At 40.3% G+C, this 20485-nt stretch overlaps 1 protein-coding gene across 5 annotated transcripts in view; it reads right to left on the reverse strand.

Annotated features, from left to right (window-relative positions):
* Positions 1–5959, reverse strand: part of STEAP2 (STEAP2 metalloreductase) — a 29828-nt gene extending 23869 nt beyond the window's left edge. Inside the window, exons 1-2 of one of the 5 annotated variants that reach the window (XM_037066101.1) lie at positions 5510–5579; positions 4711–4771 (exon numbers count right to left, since the gene is read on the reverse strand). The gene's annotated coding sequence lies outside the window, so the exon portion shown is untranslated. Of the gene's footprint in view, positions 1–2662; positions 2842–4710; positions 4775–5007; positions 5083–5509; positions 5580–5710 lie in introns of those variants that run through there. The other 4 variants (XM_037066100.1, XM_037066097.1, XM_037066099.1 and 1 more) reach the window with 4 other exon arrangements.
* Positions 5960–20485: the final 14526 nt, after the last annotated feature.

Here is a 20485-nt window from a genome sequence, read left to right on the forward strand (position 1 = left end):
CAACCCAGGCTCATGCACCCTGAAAGGGAATTCAAACTGGTGACCTTTTCAGTGGGCAGGCCAGCACTCAGTCCACCAGCCAGGGCTGGTTTGTTTTGTTCGAGCGCAGTTACCCACTGGGAGCCCTTTTTAGTAGTTATTTCCTTTCCCAGGGTCCACACTTGTAATAAGGAAAAATAATACTGGAGGAAGAATAACAGTTGCCCTTGAAGAGGGGAAACTGGAGAATTTGCATGCAGTCCTTTCCCTTTTTCCACTCAGGCAGTAACAGTATCAGTAAGTCCACTGGCTATTTTGTAATTTCCTCTCTTCACTTTCTGGGAAGGACTAAGTCATTATTAAGATGCGTCACCCTTCCAACAGGAAGCACCGTTCCAACAAGACCCTTCCAACTACAGCTGTTGTTGCATAACCTTCAAAATTCAGAATGTCCCAGGGAGGTGTCCCTCTATTCTTTCTGTCTGCCGAGGGGCTACTCTCCTCAGTTCTCCAGATGCCACAGGTCCTGCTGACCGGAGCAGACAGGGGTTTCCATGTGGACCGACTGGCTCTGGAATAGCACCTATCAAATTTTAACGCAAATGTGATCACCCAGGAATCTTGTTAAAATGCATTCTTATTCTCCAAGTCTGGAATGAGGGCTCGAGATTTTGCATTTCTCCCACGCTCCCTGGTGATCCCCGTGGTGCTGGTCCATGGGCCACACCTGGATGAGTCCCACTACCTTCTCATTTGCTATTCAGAGGTAATACAGCCTAAATAACTGAGAAGACTACGATGGCAATTAGGGAAGTTTTGTTTATGTGGTGTCAAGAAGAAAGAACAGGCCTAGGCTTCTGAAATCTATCTGCTTTCTGAGTACGTTTTCCTTGTAAAATGGAAAATGAAGAAGTTGTACTTGACTCCTGTGGTCCTTTCCAACACTAAAATTTTTTGTTTCCAAATCTTACAGTTATATAATAATGCTAATATCATTGTCTCATACTTAACACTATGACACTTCAACATTATGAGATCAGTCTAAAAGTATGATTTAAGTAGCATATGGGCTCCTTGAAATGTCAAGGTCACGGTCTTGGTGAGTTGACATTTGACTCACTGTATGTATCTAATAACTTGAAGAATATTATCAAGGTAAGAGCATTTGATTATTCTCAACTACACGGCCTCCTTGATTTTCAGTTTAGGAAGTTTTCTTGACATTCCTCTGGCCAAACGACAGCTGCAGTCTGTATTCATTTTGAAAAATAAAGCCTAATTTCTTTCACACATAAAGATCCAGGGCATTACTTACTAGATGACAGTAACTCTGAAAGAGCTGTCCTCAGAGATCTTTTTTAAAAAAATGTTTCAATTACAGTTTACATACAATGTTATTTTGTACTAGTTTCAGGTGTACCACATATCGATTAAATAATCATAAACTTTACAAAGTGGTTCCCCCAAATTTTTCAAGTACCGACCTGACACCATGCATAGTTATTACAATATTATCAACTATATTGCCTATACTTTATATCCTCGTGACTATGGTGTCCTCAGAGATCTTGCTTACATTCATAACTTGCTGATTCACACCTGCTAAACAAGAAAATGTCATCTTCCAGGGCCATGAGATGGGGTAGGTGAATTTTTAACTTTTAAAGGCCACATGTGACTCTTTCTTCCTTTTCTCTCCTGCAAACACTCAGTTCTTTAGAGACTCGTGGCTCCTCATAATACCCTCTCCCCACACTCACTCCTGCCGCCTCCTGACTTCAAGCTTATTCTTTATCACTGGTGACTTAGGCCCCCAATCCATACACAGTCTTCTTCTATGCCAACAGGCCAATAGTTGTCATCCTTCTCCAGTACTTCACTGGTCAAGTGGATGAAACATTCGACCTCACAACCTCTTGTTTACTCATTCATCAAAGGCAGTGATTCTTTGCCTCTGCCCCATCTCAGTGAATTTCTGACATCTCCAAACACTGTCTCCTAGCCTTCCAATAAATAGTCTTAGTCAAATATGCACACTGATAAATCTAGACAGCAGAAAAAATCTGATTCATTGCCCCAGTATTTCCTCACTCTCCAATGACATCCTCCTGGTTTTTCTTTACCCATTGGAGGTTCTATACTGTATATGCATCTCCACTTTCTCAAAAAGACCCACTTTTGTTATGGACTACATGTTTGTGTCTCCCCCACCACCAACTCATATGTTGAAATCCTACCCCTTACTGTGAAGGTATTAAGAGGCATGGCCTCTTTGGGAGGTGTGATTAGATTATGAGGATAGAACCCTGATGAATGAGATCAGTGCCTTTACAAAACAGACCTTAGAGAGCTCCTCTCCCCTTCTGCCCTGTGAGGACCCAGCAAGAAGATGGCACTACGAACCAGGAAGTGGGCCCCCACTAAACAATGAATCTGCCAGTGCCTTGATCTTGGATTTCCCAGCCTCCAGACTGTGAGCAATAAATGTCCATTGTGTAAGTCATCCAGTCTATGGTATTCTGTCACAGCTGCCTGAATAGACTAGGATGCCTCTCTTGCTCTCCACCACATCCACTTGGTAATAACCTAGTCCTGGAAGAACCCAACTACCCATTTTCTGTATCCAAGCTGGTGAAGGTTGCTGAAGAAAAAAAAAACAGACAATGGAGCTCATTAGTTTCACCTTAAATTCATGATCATCAGGTTCATCTATCAAAGGCCAGTGTGTCCACTCGTGGAGACCATCCCTTTTCTCCTTCCAAGGGGCTGTGGTTATGATCTCATTAGACACAGCTCACATTCAACAGGTTCAAAATAGAACTTGTTTTCCATCTAGATCTGTTCTTATTCTTCCAGATTTTCCTATTTCAGTAAATGGTACCATTATCCACAAGTTGCTTAATGCAAACACCCGGGAGTCATTCTTGAGTCCTTGCTTTCCCTCACCCTTGATATAAAATCCACACCAAGTCCTATTCTCCAAAATATTTAATTCCTCTCCACTGAAACCAGTTTAATCCAAGTCTTTCCTATCTCTTTTCTAAACTCTGGAAACACTTTCTAATAGGCCTCTCTACTCATTCCTTTGCCTCTTTCCAAATCATTCTCCACAGTGAAGCTCAGATCATCTTAAAACAGACATAAGGATGGTGCCTTTCCCCTCTTCAAAATTCAGTGGTTTTCTGTGGCACTTAGACCTACAGCTACCTTCCTGACCATGACCTAAAAGGCCCTGAGTGAGCTCAACAGCCTCTGTACACCTCTTAACCCCATCCTGTGGGACTGTTATTCCCTGTGGTCCAGACAAAGCATCCTTCTCTGGAAGTAGGGGGAAAAAAACGGTGCCGCCCCATACAGCTCTTAAGTTTCTCTTGTGATCATCTTATGTAATTGTTTCTTTACTCACTGTCATTTCCCCACTAGACTAAAAGTTCCCTGAGGGTAGAGCCAGGTTTGTCTCGTCCATCCCTGCCTCCACAATGCCTGGCATGTCATAGTAAGAGTCCAGTAAATATTCTTTGTTGTTGAATACCTCAAAAATGTCAAGACCAAAAGTGATGTAATAGGTCTCTAGGTAAAACCCGTTTTTTTACTCATCAAGACATGTAGGCCCAAAGGGGGTGATACATCAATGTCATGGTTACTGGCTGAGCACAGAATAAATGCATCTCCTGATGTCCCGAAGGCTAGTCTTTCAAATTTCTGGTGTGCCTTCTTTCTCGCCTTTCTAACTCATTTACAATCTTTCTTTAAACATTTGTTTGCCTTCACCCGGGCTATTTTTTCAGTATTAAAATATAATTATGCTCATTTACTACAAGTATATTCTCTGTGTCATCAGTGCAATAAAAAAGTGACCTGGATACAGCTTTTCATTTTTTTGCAAAATTAGCTCAACTTATCATTATTGATATTGTCTCTTCCCTTCCCCCTCCCCCCAAAAGACTGACTAGCTAAGAGAAAGAAACTGCGAACGACTCCTAAATACCTGGAAAACATATCTAGGATGGGTATCTTTAGTCTGCAAATAGCTTTTAATTTCTGAAACAACGGAAGGAGAGGTGCAAAGTAAAAAAAAAAAGTGTCTTAAAAAGAAAAGGTAAATGGAGATTAACACAATGAAGAAATAACAAAGGTGGGAAAAGTGAGGGCAGGAGGGGGTAGGATGGTTTGGAGAGAACTAACAAGGTTCCCAAGAGCGGGGCTGCTAACAGGGCTGTAGTTTCATCCAAGTCACAAGGGTGAAGGCAGCGGCAGGAGTTCGAGTTCCGTTTTTCCAAATTTCACCCATAGTGCTGAGTGATAATTAACCATGGCCCATAATAAGTTCTTCCATCTAATAAACGAACTGCCTGAGGACTAAAAACTGACACCAATTCTTCTCCAAAGGGTGGGAAAGATAATGGAAATCTCTCGACAAAATTCCTCTGTATCTCTCTGCCCTATTTTAAGAAAAATATTTTTTTAGGGCATAACTTTTAACAAGTTTCGGCTGAGGCTGAACACAGGGTTCAAACATAATTTAGGACACGTAAAGATGAAGCCAATTACTTCCTAACGTATAATGGCCTAAACACACCATGGTCACATAATTGGGTAATAAATAAAATGACTCCTAGAAATACCCCCTTGTTCGCAAAGCAGTGATGTGTGATTTTCAATGAAATGCGCCGCATCAACCTAAAAAGTGGAAGGTAACCTGCCCGTCCTTCCCCTCCGGGCATATCCTACCTGGGATGATGTAGCTCCTGGCCTCCTTTCTCCTGGGCCCAACCTCCGGACTCTCTGGGAGCCCGGGGAAGAGCAAGAGGAGTTAGGGGCGGAATCGGTGGAATAGACACCCTTCCGTTCCCTTCCCACTCCCCAAATCAGGGTGTCAAGACCTCAGGAACCCCGCAAGCTCCGGACGGACGCCCGCAGAGGGCACGCGATCCCGGGAGGACGGACGCAGCGCGTGGCGCCGATTGCATCTTGACCCTCAACTCTGCGGCCACCACCTGGTCTCGCGCCCTTCCCCGACCCGCTCACCTACGCGCCCTCCGCGTCGGGGAGAGGCCAGCCTGCAAGACTCCAGCAGCGGCGCCGACTCCCCGGGGGCCGGCCCGGGCTCCAGGGCCTAGGGATTGCGCCTGCGACCCGCGGGTGCAGGGTGGCTACCGCGGCGTTCGCGCTCCGCCGCCTGCCCGCCTCCGGAGGCTGGGTCGCGTAGAACCCGCGAGGAGGCGGGCGCGGAGTGCAGGAGGCGGGGGTGGGAAGCGCGCGGAGGCCGGCCTGGCGGTGACGCGCCCCTAGGGGCTTCGCTCAGGCTGGGTGCTGAGCGCGATCCGGCCCGGGCGGCACGGTCTAGAGGGCCGAGCTGGGGAGGAGGAAGGGCGGCGGAGCGCAGGGAAAAGTGGTGGAGTTCGCAGGGGTCGGGAGGGAGCCTGGGAGGAGGAAGAGCGCCGAGTGGGGTTAGCCGCGGGAGTCCGGGCCGCGCGGCTGCAGTTTCGAGCTCCCACCCCGCCCCCAAGGAGAGCAACTGAGCATCTACCCTCGGCTTTTGCCCCTCTGCAGGGCTCCCCCAGGATTCCTTTGAAACGGCTCTAGAAAAAAAAGCCCACTTTACTACTCCGCTCCTTTTGTGCTTTGTGGTCGCCTCTCCGCTCTAGACTTTGCTTATTACACTGCAACTCCCAGATTTCCTCTACCCTCGGCTGCTGTCAAGTCTCCAAGAAACTGCGCTTTCTCTCACCTCTAATTGTCTTTTGACTGGACAGCGTTTTGTCCACAAATGATCTTCGCCAATCACATTTTAAAACTTCCCAGCAGCCAGCAGTCTGTTGACTTTGACCCTCACTCTCGCCGTTGCCACTGGAACTTTGGTCTTGGTGAAAAGAGGGTTAAGCCCTGAGTCAGGAGACCTGCGTTCTGGTAAAGCCTCTTAAGCTCCAGGGGCCAAAATGGCCTTAAGTGTTCAGGACGTGTCTCCCTGCAGATTGCCAAAGTAGTCTGGTATCCTTTATCTTTTGTGTAGAAGATAAAGGATACCAGAGGGCTTTGTAACAATGGGGAATTGTAACCCACCCCACCATTCTTTTGACAGATTCTCTAAGTGCTGACTCTGACTAATATGTAGCTTGTAGATGAACAGCATGTTAATATAAGAATTCTAAGAACTAACTTCCAAACATACAGACTCTGTCCTGCAGGCAATCCGGCTCCAGAAGATTTTCTGACTTTCAAACAAAAACCAGGCAGATGCATACCAGACCATGTCTTGACCAGTTTCAAGGTCTTTAAGGATCAGAATAGACCGTGCTGGTCTGCAGTAGAGAACTTTTCACTGCCCTGCCCTTGGTTTCTCCTTGCTCTCCTTATAAAAACCTCTGCTTGCACTGAGATGTTGACATGGACTTCAGGACGCAGGTCCTCCATCTCTCTGGTCGGTAGCACCTGAATAAACTCCTTCCCTTTTTCCACCAGCACCTGTCTCATGAGTTCAGCGTTCTTAGGGGCAGGCAGCCAAAGCTGGGCTCCGAGACAGTGTCAGTAGAGGAAACGAGAGATCTTTGTTCTCAGATATAAGATAATTTACAAAAATTCTCCAGTTGGGGGATTTTTTTCATAAGTTAGTAAACTTAACTTCCATTTCAGGAAATTAAGTTTAAAAATTATCTCTCCCTGTGGTTTATTAACCAGGTAACGGCCAAGAAGGGGGTCTTGGATTGATCCCTGGACACTGCACTTTCCCCTGTGAGGTCCACAAACAGATTAACCTTTGTGAATGCTGCTTTGGAAACACCGGTATGCCCCTTGTTTGACCTGATGTGTGCCCTCTCTCCCACTGCCAAATATTATTGAGGATTAAGGTTTAGGCACAAACTAAGCTTTCTGTTCTGTGTCAGGGTGTGGGGCATTGATGACTGGTAAAATTCCTTCCGTTTTGGTAACTGGGAAAAATTAAATTTTATATCAATTTTTGTTATTTCACTTCCACACTGCTCTCAAATAATGAAATCAGCATTTTTTCCTAGCACTTCTGGAGGACAATTGGAGGACATTCATGAATCTTAGCAGTTAATGAAAGTGTGTAGCTTTAAAAAAAAGCATTATATAACTTTCATAAAGGGATATCACAAAATGTATCATTTTCAACTATCCTAGAATCATAAATTATTGTATAAAACATATAGCTAAACCATGTATTTCAAATATTTTTAAAAGCTGCCTTAACAGGAACTATCCAAAAATAAAAATAAAATCAAGTAACAGGTAAAATAATTTATCCTAAAAGAGAATCAATGAGTTAATAATTTGCAATTTTCTGAAGGAATATCTGCTTCTCATTCTTACACTATTAAAATAAGAAACTTTTCTTGGTGGAAAATTTCATGGAGTGAAATGTGTTCCCCGAAAATTGTTGGTATTGATGCAAAGCAGGATGCCTTTCAGCTCATCCCATGCTAACTATAATTTTTACTACTGCTTTCCAGTTGGAGTTTCTGAGTGTAAAAGTGATTTTGCAAGATTCTTCCAGATCATGACAGGTCCTCCGAGAAGTTTCTTCGGTTCCTTGAAGTAGTAATTGATTCCACTGAAGTGCAGCAATAATTTATTGAATGAACCTCTCTCTAGTGGCCTAACGGTGTTAACAAAATTTCTTCTTTGAAAGTGTTCTACAACTGAGTAGCTTGAGAGTGGCAGTTTCCAAACTGTGTAACTTTAAGCGCTAGTCCCTCCAGATGCTCCTCCAGTAATTCATTCACTAGAAAGTATTGATTGAGCTCCTGCTGTATGCCCCGGCTGGGGCACTAGGAACAATGGGGAAGAACCCAGGTATACAAGCGGAACACCAAAAAACTGGGATTTATTTATTAAAAATTGTGTTTTTATTCTTACATGTTTAAATTTCAGTCACCTTCAAAGTACTCTTCATTTTATGCAATACATCTATCGAGAGAATTTTTCCACTGCTGAAAGCAGCTTTTGAACTGGTCAATTTTGATGCTGTTTAGTGCTTCTGCCGTTTTTTTCACTTCTTCCACACGGGCAAAATGTTTCCCTTTGAGGACTTTTTCATCTGGGGAAACAAAAAAAGTCACTGGGGCGAGACTGGGTGAATAAGGAGGGGAGGACACTGGAGTCATGCCGGTTTTGGCCAAAAACTGCTGAACACTCCGCACTGTGTAGGCATGTGCGCTCATAAATCACCCGTCATGAAATGGGCCAATGTATATTATCCATAATCTTGGGGTAGAACAGTTTTCTTAGCCCTAAACTTTAGGAAAATACATGTTCTGATTCATTTTACTGGAAAGTGATCATTTAAAACATTTCAGTATAAACAGATTTGATTATGCATCTCATGGATGACCCGTCTTATACCCAGTACAACCACTCAGTGTGTTTGCATCATCATTGCATCAGTGCCTAGCAGTATCACTGCGTCAAACCTTAATGAGAGCACTCTCACAGATGAACAAAAAAGACAACCCAATTATAAAATGGTCAAGGGATTTGAACGCACATTTCTCCAAAGAAGATATACATATGAGCAATCATTGTTTCATGGTTTCATATTATTGCATCATCTTTTGGATGCCTGGTTTAGATGTAAGTTCTGGAAATAAATGAATCATCACCAACATTACCGATCCTGTTGTTAGTATTCAGCAAATCAAACCAGTTTTAAGGAACAAAACCCAACTGCTATTTTTATAAATATGAAGGTTTGATCCTCAAAGGGATCATAGAGGATGAGAAATGGAAGATGTATTAAATAGAAATCTCTTTTAATCTCTATTTTATTATTTTAAAATATATATTTAACTTTATTTTTAAAAATGTTTAAGAAAACTTGAAACGTTCTTTAAAGTGTTATAATTATTCTCAAACTATCTCTGAGGAGAGATTGCCATTTATTTTTAAACAGAAGTTATAAGAATTGATCACAATGCTTATAAATAACAAAGTACTAGTACTTAATTCCATACAATACAATAAACCAAAATAAATTCTATTTAGGTCAAAGTGTTAAAATTTAAAAGTCACCTAATAAAAATTTAAAGGGGTCAGAAAGGTAAGTTTGAATAGATGGAAGAAATCCCAACATAAAGATTTATAATTTTGACTAAATAAAATTTAAAGTTCTATATGTTTTTTAAAAATCAAAATGAAGGGAAATGTTTGCTGTAAATTTAGCAAAAAATTAATGTCTTAAATATTTAAAATAGGCCACAAAAATTAAGAACAGAAGCAAAAGTTTGAGCTCCAATAAATAGGCAAGATCATTTAATGAACATTTTTAAAAAGATTTTGTTTATTTATTTTTAGAGGGAGAGGGAGAGAGAGAAACATCAATGCGTGGTTGCCTCTCATGCATTTCCCACTGGGAGCCTGGTGTACAACCCAGGCATGTACCCTGACTGGGAATTGAACTGGTAGCACTTTAATTCACAGGCCTGCACTCAATCCACTGAGCTACACCAGCCAGGTAATGAACATGTCTCTTAATACAGAGAAATGTATTAAGAGAAATACAACTGCTTAATGAACAGAGACACTGAGAAAGATACAATCTACAGACTTCCTATAATCTGTAGTCTTTTTCCTGTCCATAAATTTTTATCAGTCAAGTATTTCCTTCTTTAAACAAATCACCAAAGGTTTTGCCACTTAACAATTTGCACTGTATCCTTGTCAAAGCGAAAAGTAAAATACAGGTCATTGGTTTACAAATGCCAAGGACAAGATTTTTCTTGTTCTTAGTTTTTTTTAAGGTTTTATTTGTTTTATTTATTTATTTTTTTAGAGAGTAGAAAAGAGAGATAAAGAGAGGGAGAGAAGCCTCAATGTGTTGTTCCCCACTGGGTACCTGTCACTGAACCCAGGCATGTGCCCTAGACTGAGAATCAAACCTGCAACCCTTTGATTTGCAGGCTGGCACTCAACCACTGAGCCACACCAGCCAGGGCCTTTTCCTGATTTTATTATGCAATTGTATGTTAAAGTAATTCCCGGACTTTCCAATATTCAATGTATATACTTGGCCTTGTCATAATCCCTAGATAATTTTACAGCAGTAAATTTACACAGAGAATTTAGGTAAATGTATGAGAATCATAAATGTTTTGAGGCCATGTTTTCCAGGATTATGTCCTTTAGTTTAGAGGGTACATATTCTGTTTTAAAATCATAACTTTCATTCTTGTTCTACAAATTGAGTGTATTTGGTCCGCCACTCTGTAAGGGGTTGGGGACACTAGCAGCAAAGTGGATCCTGCCTGCAGGAAATATTTTACTTGGGGCTGTCAATCATATGTGTGATAAGGTACCATCCAAAGACTCCTGGCTGAGGAATTAAATAGGGGCTGGAGCCTTGGGGAGTGAGTACAATTCATCCTATACTCTGCTCCCACTTATGCCTCCTTTTTGCACAAACGTGGTTGTTAACCAAACCCTGTGCACAGGTAGGATGGGTATATTTGTGTGCAAACATGACCATGCTTCAAAGTCTTTTTCTAATTTGCACCAAAGTGCCAAAGCCAAGGCATTAATTCTACTTGGGGAAGACAGCCAATGAAGAAACTGCATAAGTAAAGATACGGAGTGTGTCTGATGATAATGGGTGCTATAGGAAAAATAAAGTGAGAAAGAGAAATAAGGAGTAGGGGCAATAAAGGCCTCCAAGGTAACATTTTAAAAGTGAAAGAGATGCATAAGTGAGCCATGCAGACAGCCAGGGAAAAGTGTCCCAAGAGGGCCTAACCCAGTGGAAAGACCCCAATGCCTGGCCAGAGCCCCCCGCAGAGAGCAGACTAGCTTGGCTGGAACAGGTTGAGTGAGACCAGCAAGGGAGGTAAGGTTGGAGATCTCGAATAGAGGGTGAGGTGTGGGGATGTGGGTGGGCCTAGTTCTTTAGGTCTTTATAGGCTAATGTTTGGAATTTAGTTTTTATGAAGAGTGATTTGAGAAACCTTGGAAGATTTTAAATAGTCATGATAGAATCAGATTTATATTTTAACACACTAACTGTGGCTACAGTGTTGAAAACAGACTAAAGGGAGACACGGGTAAAAACTGGGAAAACAGGAGCTATTTTAACAGTCCGGGTAACAGGTGATAATGGCATTGATGAGGGTGGTAGAACGGAGTTGGGAGACATGTAAGACTCTTGATGCATTCTAACAGTAGAGCCAACAGAACTTGATGGTAGATTGGGTGTGGTTCTGAAGAAGAACGCAATCAAGGATAATGGCCGAGGGTGTAGGTCTGACCAACAGCAGTATTGACATTGCCATTCAGTGAGAAGGGGGAAATTTGGTCTAGATCTGATCAGAAAGGAGGAAAGATAACAGGAGTTCAGTTTGGGGAGTGTTTCGATATAGATGAAAAATGGGGAGTGGGGGTTTATATGTGAGTCTGGGGTTCAGGGAGGAGGTCTGGCCTAGAGACATCAATTTGGTAATTATTGGCATGTAACATATTTAAGCCATGCAATAACCAACAGAGTAAGAGTAGTTATTAAAAACTTCCAAGGATTGAAGGAACATTGGAACAAGGAAGGAACAAGGATTGTTCCTTGGATTGTTCCAAGGATTGAAGGAACAAGCTTTGGAACATTCCAAATGTATGGTGGTGAGAGAGATAAGGAGTAAAAAACAAAGATTAAAATGCCACTAATAAGGTACAAGAAGAAGTGGGACAGTTGGTTCCTGGAAACCAAGCAAAATAACTATTTTAAGGAAACAGGAATAATCAGCTGTTTCAAATGTTTTTGTGTGATTAAGCAGGATTGAAAAAACAGGAACAAGGTTTAAAAGGCTATTGGTAACTTAGCTCAGGGGAGTTGGTTTAGAGCAGGGGTGTCAAACTCATATCCACTATGGGCCACATCAGCCTCTCATTGCCTTCGAAGGGCCGAATGTAATTTTAGAACTATGTAAATGTAGCTACTCCTTAACAGTTGAGTGAGAGCTCAGTGCTGCCACCAGGTAGAAAGAAGGTGCTGCTCCAGATAAAACCAGGTGGAGGCTGGATTCGGTCATGGGCCTTGTGTTTGCCACCTGTGATTTAGAGAATGGGAGAATAAAAGCTGAAGACAGCAAGGACAGAAAACTCTTCTTAGTAGTTCTGCTGTGAAATGAAGAAGAGAAATGGAGCGGTAGCTGGAGGAGGAAGTAGGGTCCAGAAACAAGAATGTTGTAATATAGGGGAAAATGAAATACCTATGCTTATGGAAAAGAACACGTAAAGAACAGAAGGTTGCTGATGCAGAACAGAGAGTGGAGAATTGCTAGAACAAGATCATTGAGAAGGCAAGAAAGGATGGGATTTTTCCCAGGAGAGCCAACAGTGTATTCTTAGTAGAAGAAAAGGCACAGTACATGGGTCCCAGCATAGCCAAGTAGTGAGATGTCATGGGGAAGCTTGTGGAAACCTTCTTTGACTGCTTGTTTTTTTGTCAGTGAAATAGGAAGCAAAACTTCCTGCTGAGAGTAAGGATGAGCAAGAAGGGAAATTTTGGAAAAGTGAAAATATATCTAAATGTACCAGTCATCACCATAACTCTATAAGAAATAAACTTTCCAGCTGAAAAGACAAAAATTTCAGGCTAGATTGAAGCAAACATTTATATTATTTACAAGAGTTCAATGTAGAATGCAAGGACATAGAAAAGCTAAAAATCAAGGATTCGAAAGTGGTACAAGCAAATGTCAAGTAAAAGAAACATATGTCTACCAGAAAAAGGACTTTATAGATGTCCATTATATAAAAGTAAATACTCAGTTCACCAAGAAGATAAAATAATTCTAAATCTGCATGCCTCTAATAACATAGTCTTGAAACATACTGACAGAACTATGAATAGATTTTTTAAAATGTACCACCACAGTAAGAGATTTTAATGCATTTTTTGAGAAATTGAATCTTTAATTAAAATCTGTTCATAAAGTAAAAACATAAAGAACAAACAAAAAAACAATATCAGGCCCAGGAGGCTTCAGTAGTCCCAACATTCAAAGAACAGGCCAGTCTAATGTAACACAAACTCTTCTAGAAAGCAGAATTAGAAAGACTGATTTCCAGTTCCTTTGATGAGGTTAGTATAGCCTTGAAACCCAAATTAGTAAAAAATATTACAATTGCTTTTTAATATCAATGCAAAAATTAAAAATGAACAAATGAAATACACTGTAAACCAAATTTTAAAAAGATGATACACTACGGTTAAGTTTATTATGCAAATGTTAGATGATTTAACATTATAAATATATTAATGTAATTCACCACAATAACAGTTCAAAGGAGAAAATTGTGATCGTCTCACCAGAGGCAGAAAAAGTATTCTGCATATCTCTATTCATGAAAAAAGAAAACCTCTCAGTAAACAAAATAAAGGAGAGTTCCTTAAGCTGCTATCAGGCCTGCCCCAAAACCCTACAAAGCTTCCCAATGTAATGTTGAAAGCGCGTCCTCAAATTGGAAACAGGACAAAAATGTTCGCCACCATCATCACTGTCCAGCATTGTACCTGTAGTCCTAGCTTGTGTAGTAGGGAGAGAAGAAATAAAATGTAAAATGATTAAAGAGGAGGAAATGAAATTGTTATTATTTATAGATGAGATGACTTTATGTAGAAACTGGAGTCCACACATGGAGTTTGGGATCTAATAAGAGAGTTTAAGCAAGACTGCTAGATAAAAACATGAACATATAAAAGTCATTTGCATATCTATACAGCAGTAATAAGCAGTTAAATAATGCAATTAGGAGAGATACCATAGCAACTCAAAGCACCAAGTAACTACTGAATAGGTGTAACAGAATATATGCACGCTGTTTGTGAAGAAAAGTAAAACCATATGGGAAAAATTTTAAAGAATGTCTTAATGAACATAAAGATCTTCCATGATCTTGGATAGAAGGACTCAGTATTGTGAAAATGCAGTTCTCCCCAAACACATGTGTAACTCAGTGTGGTTCCAAAGGGTGTCCTGTAAGGATTTCTCATATAACTAGACATATTAATTCTAAAATTGACCTGGAAGAGCCAGAGCTCAAGAAAACTCAAGAATTTCCAGAGAACAACAATAGAAGATGATTTTCCCTGCAGATAATAAGGCTGTGAAAACTAAAACACAGGGTTAGACAAACAAACCAAGGGAATAGAACAGAGATCCTCAAAAGTGACCCAGACATAGAGGAAAAACTTAATTTATGACAGAGCAGGCCTTTATATCAGTGGGAAGGAAGAGCTATTGCCTACATTAATTTATGAAAAAATTATATTTTACCCTGTAAACATAAATTAAGGAGAAATGAAACACTATGAAAGGAGAGCTTGAAAACATAGGAAAATATCTTAAAAATAGAAAATATAGGAAAAAAATTGTGGCCTTTAAGTAAAGGTAGATCTATTGAATAAGACATGCATGCAAAATTGTGAACCGAAAGAGGAAAAGGTTTACTGATTTGACACTAAAATTAAAACTCCTCATAATTAAAAGAAACCACAGAGGGACTGAAAAATACTAGCCACTTTGTAAACAGATATTTGCTTTATGTATAAGCAAATGATTAGTATCCAAAAATAAAACCTACCCTGGCTGGCATAGCTCAGTGGATTGAGCGCGGGCCTGTGAAGAAAAGGATCACGGTTCGATTCCCAGTCAGGGCACATGCCTGGGTTGCAGGCCAGTTCCCAGTAAGGGACACATGAGAGGCAACCACACATTGACATTTCTCTCCCTCTCTCCTTTCCTTCCCCTCTTTCTGAAAATAAATACACAAAATATTTAACAAACAAACAAACAAAAATAAAACCTATACAATTAAAAAGAGTGGGAAGCCATCTGTAACAAGGAAGGACACTTAGGAGCCTCTGACACTAATATTTTATTTCTTAAGTTGGGTGTCTGCTATATGAGAGTCCATTTCATCATTATTATATTAATTATAATACATATACATGTTTCATATACATTATATGAAAACATATCCTATAATGTAATAAAAGTCTTTTAAAATGACTTAACAATAAAACAAATACATTGGCTTTCATCATTGAAAGATCCACTAGTGAAGAGAGCTTCTGGTGTGGTTTGAACTGGAGCCCACCCCTACGCTGGGGAAGAGCTCATCTCATGAGTATGTGGGCTATGTTGGAGAAGGCTTAATACCAGAATGAAAGACTTCCGCCAAGATGGAGGCATAGGTGGAAACACTGTGCCTTCTCCCACAACCAAGTTTGAACACAACAAAGGTTTGGAGAACTAGGACACACCCAAAGACCAGAAAACGGAAGAATTATACGGAAGTCCGACAACTACGCACGTTCAACGGGATGGTAAGAGAGGCAGAGCCAGCAGCAGAGCTGGGTCCGGCAGGACAGATCCCCCGACCTAGGTGCGCAGGCAGCCCGGAACCAGTCGGGGTGTGGGGCAGACAGACCACGGTCGCACATTTGCACACAGTGAGACGGACCACGCAGGCCCCAGGGGGCGAACCCAGTGGTGGAGGGCTGACAGTGGTGGCACACTCGCGTGCAGTGGAATGAAACGCGTGGGCCTGGTGACGGTGGTGGCTGCGGCGCCAGTGCGCAGGCGGCAGAGGGAAGCCATTGTCCCTCTTTGGCCCCACCCCCACATACAACATCACAGCCCAGCGACTGAGTTGCCCTGTTCTAGTGAACACTTTAGGGCTCTGATCCTGCTATGGAACAGGCACGAACAGCCCAAAAGATGGTGCAAGAAGAACTCAAAGTCCCAGAGCCAATAACTCTAAGCGACCGACAAATTGCCAGCCTCTCAGAAGCACAATTCAAGACACTATTTATCAGGATGCTCACAGAACTGGTAGATTATTGTCACAAATTAGAGGAATATAGTCACAAATTAGAGGAACATATTAAGACTAAACTAATTGAAATGAAGGGAAATGCACAGGAAACCAATAGTGATGGAAAGGAAACTGGGACTCAAATCAATGGAATGGACCAGAAGGAAGAACAAAACATCCCACCAGAAAGGAATGAAGAAATGAGAATTCAAAAAAATGAGGAGAGGCTTAGGAACCTCCAGGACATCTTTAAACGTTCCAACATCCGAATTATAGGGGTACCAGAAGGGGGAAAGAAACAGCCACGAGTGGAAAACTTATTTGAACAAATAATAAAGGAGAACTTCCCCAGTCTGGCAAAGGAAATAGACTTCCAGGAAATCCAGGAAGCTCAGAGAGTCCCAAAGAAGTTGGACCCAAGAAGGAACACACCAAGGCACATCATAATTACATTAGCCAAGACCAAAATGAAGGAGAGAATCCTAGAAGCAGCAAGGGATAAGGGGACAGTCACCTACAAAGGAGTACCCATCAGACTGTCAGCGGATTTCTCAAAAGAGACCTTACAGGCAAGAAGGGGCTGGAAAGAAGTATTCCAAGTCATGAAATCCAAAGACCTACAGCCAAGATTCCTCTTTCCAGCAAAGCTTTCATTTAGAATGGAAGGGCAGATAAAGTGCTTCTCAGATAAGGTCAAGTTCAAGGAGTTCATCATCACCAAACCCTTATTATATGAAATGCTAAAGCGACTTATATAAGAAAAAGAAGATGGAAAATATTAACAGTGAGAGGACAGCAAACACACAGTTATTAACAACCACACCTAAAACAAAAGCAAACCAAGAAGACAGCTAGATCAGGAGTGGAACCACAGAAATGAAGAACACATGGAGTGTTAGAAGCAGGGGGGTGGGAGGAGGAGAAGGGGGGAGAAGGCACAGAAAATAGCATAGATGGTAGGTAGAAAATAGATAGGGGGGAGGGTGAAAATAGTGGGGGAAATATAGAATCTAAAGAAGTTGAGACACGTGGTTATAAACTAAGGGGGGGAGAATGGTGGGGGAGGGAGTGTGCGGGTGGAGGGGAATGAAGGGGGGGAATAGAACAACTGTAATGGTATAATCAATAAAATATATTTAAAAAAATACCAGAATGAAGAATCACTGAAGGAGGAACAGTCTAGGCAGGAAAAAATAGTGAATGTCCAGAGGCACAACACATAAAACAATTGCCATAAATAGTTCAGTTAGCATTTCTCATCTTCTGTCCAACGTTTTAAATCTTTGTTTTTCCTGTTTGACTTCCGCTAACCTGGATTTTCAGCTGTAATGAAACATTAAGAGGCATAATGACTCTATAATATTCCTCGATTATTTTGTACCCATAACATTCCAACTTATGCTCTACCTTTTTACTAGATATTTTGATTCAATAATAAGCATTTCTTATAAGTGTGGTGGCATTCTGCCTGAGAATAATGTTAAAAACTTGTTAAAATAGTGACTTCTGTGACTGTGTCCCTGTATTCCAGGTGTTTCTATAGGTTATAATTAGGACCATGTTGACTTTTAATATAATCACAACTTTATTTTATCTTGTTACTTAGTTTTTCATATTTTTCCAATTTTAAAAAATTTATTATAATATACAACTTTCTCAAGCTAATTATTGTTATCAGTTTATCAATTCTTTCAAATAACTGGAATTACGTAAATTGAAAATTTCCCTTTTAAGGTCCATAATTTATCTAAAAAATTATTCTTGATTATAATCTCTCAAGGCTCTAAACAGATTAAATGCTATGTAATTTTGTGTTTTCTTCATGACTCAGTCATTAGGAATATAAATTACTTTATTAAAATTACAATAATTTTGGATGCAAGTAGTTATTAGCTATTTGCTTCTATACATAGGTAACTACTCTGACTGGTAAATGTAATCTTTTTTCCTTTTTTCTTTTTTTGGTCTCTATTCTTACCACGTGCTTCAACTTTCTGATGGCATTAATATGCCAGTATCTAGCAGTAAAACTCTCCCAAGTTGTTGCATTTAAAGAGCTATAAATTGATAAACTAGTTAAAACTTTGGTATAACCATGTCAAAAGTATCAGTAAGTAGATTTTGAATGAAGTTCTCACTGAAAATAGCATTTGAATTTTAGAACAAAGATTTTTGATATTTCTTTTATATCATAACAACTTTTAAATTTATACAACTTATAATTTTCCTTTTTACCACATTCCAGTTATATTTTACATAGTTAAAATTTCTAAGTCATTTTGCTAAACAATAAACATAGATTGTCTTACAGTCAGGAAAAAGCACTAAACGTGGATCAAAGTGCTGATTTAGATAATTTATGTAACATTGTTACTTTTTATGGTCCAGCCACTATAATCTTTGAATTCTATGATTTCTACTCATAATACTGACATTGAGCTTTATTAATTCCCTTTTCAGCTGTGATTTTTATTAAATATTATTGGTTTTCATAGTGTCTTTTAAAATTACTTTAGTGATTTACTTCTCATTTTGATACTAAAACACTATTTTGTAGGTGATCTAAAACTTTAAAAAATTTCCGTTGTCCATAGAATAAAATACAGACTATTAAAACTCTCCTCTAGTGTACTTCCAAATTACCTTGCTTTTAAAACTTACATTGCCCCATGTAAGCTCTGTTTTTACATGCTGTTAGCCTAAAATATGCTGTTCCCACCTCCTTCCTGGTGGGACTCTATTAAATGACTCACCTCTACCAAGTCATCCACTGGTTAGATCCCTCTTTTGTGTGAAACCTTTCTTGAGTTCTCTCAGCCCACACAAAACTCTCTCTTCTCCAATTATTCATGTACTCATTATCCTTATTACTGATGTAGAGCATGCGTACTATTTTCTAATGCTAATCTAAGTATCCTTTAGATGACTTAGTATATCCGCAACACCCACCACAGTGTTTATACAGGTAGTGTTTACATAGAGCAGGGTCTTACTACATACTAGGTGAGGATGGAATGATGGGTAGGTTCATTTCATTAAGATTACACACCAAGAATACCTGAGAGAGTTCTTGTCCTTTCATGATGAAGTCTTACCGGTTTCCTTTTGGCAAGACATCTTTTCAGACAGGATACTATGGGCATACATTTCTACCAGGAAGCCAAAATAGAGACTGCAAGCCAAAATTCAAGTAATTCTGGCCAAAGACATAAATAGCCAAGTTCTTTTAGAAATGGATTCTTAGAAGCATTTTGCATTGACTGTGCTTTGGTCCAAAAAGGCTCTTTTAAAAGTGGTAAAGCAATATGCAGTAAATCTAATCATTGTAGATGACCAGCTTGGAGTAGTAGCACACATCTTTTTAGAAATGTAGTGCCTTTCTAATTACTGAACAGCCCTTCTTCGGGTGTACACTTTGGTTGAAGCTAGTGTGTTGAAGAAATTAAAAAAAAACATATGAGTGTTATTGTACATATGAGTGTAAAATACATATGAGTGTATGATGGCTAAAGAGTCAGTGGAAACCTGGCAATTTCCCTCAATGTGTAAATTGATCAGAAAGAAGAATTCTTAAACTGGATTAAAACATTTATATTTCTAAATTACTCAGAGGTGTACAACAAAAATCAGATGAACAAAAGTTTATTGATTGTAAGCTAAGCCTTAATTGGGATGAAAAAATATATAAGCCATAATCTTTGCCTTTAAGAGGTTTGCAATCTGGGTAAGTAAATATAGGTAGTTACTATGTCTAATTTATTAAAATATGAACTCTTGATAGACTTAAGTAGTGCATCATATTTGTCAAAGAAGGATGCAATAAAATTATTATAATGAGAAACGAGAGAAGAGTTCTTTCTGGCTGGGGTGACTAGACCTGAACAATGGGTGGAGTCTGAACAGTGGAAAAAGAGAGAAAAAAGCATCTTGGAGAGTAAAGAATGTAAACAGGGCAAACCAGGCCATGGAGTCAAAACCATTTTGAGAGGAGAGTGACTAAATTGGTTTTTCAGAGAGGTGAAAAATTGTAGAAAAGGAGTTTTTGGTCAGATTGTGGAAAAGTGTGAAAACCAGGTTGAAGAATGAGTATTAATTTAGTAAGCAGGGAAGAAATTATTTGAGCAAGATTTTACTTGCCAAAAAAAGGGCAGTGAGGCAGACTGCGCAACCCAGGGCCCCAGCACCAGGAAATAAAGCCTAAAAGCACTGATTGAAAAAACTTTCGGGGGTTGAGGTGCTGGGAGAGGCTCCCAGCCTCACAGGAGAGTTTGTTGGAGAGACCCACAGGTCCCAGAGGGTGCACAAGCCCACACACCCGGTAACCAGCACCTCAAGGGCCCAGTTTGCTTGTGAGAAGCAGCAGAGGGGACTGAAATCCAAGAGAGAGTGGAACAAATGCCATTGTCCCTCTCTGACCTCACCCTCATATACAGCCTCACAACCCAGCGACTGGACTGACCCACCCCAGTGAACACCTAAGCTTCCGCCCCTCATACACAACAGGTGTGACCTGACTAAAACATATGGCTCAAGCAGGAGAACAACTGAAAGCCCCGGAGCCAGTACTTCTAAGCAACGAAGAGAGAGCCAACCTACCAGATGCACAGTTCAAAACACTGGTGATAAGGATGCTGACAGAACAGGTTGATTTTAGTCACAAATTAGATGAAAAGATGAAGGCTACAGT

This window comes from Sturnira hondurensis, unplaced genomic scaffold (genome assembly GCF_014824575.4).
Source record: "Sturnira hondurensis isolate 20B ecotype Veracruz unplaced genomic scaffold, ASM1482457v3 Scaffold0016462, whole genome shotgun sequence".
Lineage (NCBI taxonomy): Eukaryota > Metazoa > Chordata > Mammalia > Chiroptera > Phyllostomidae > Sturnira > Sturnira hondurensis.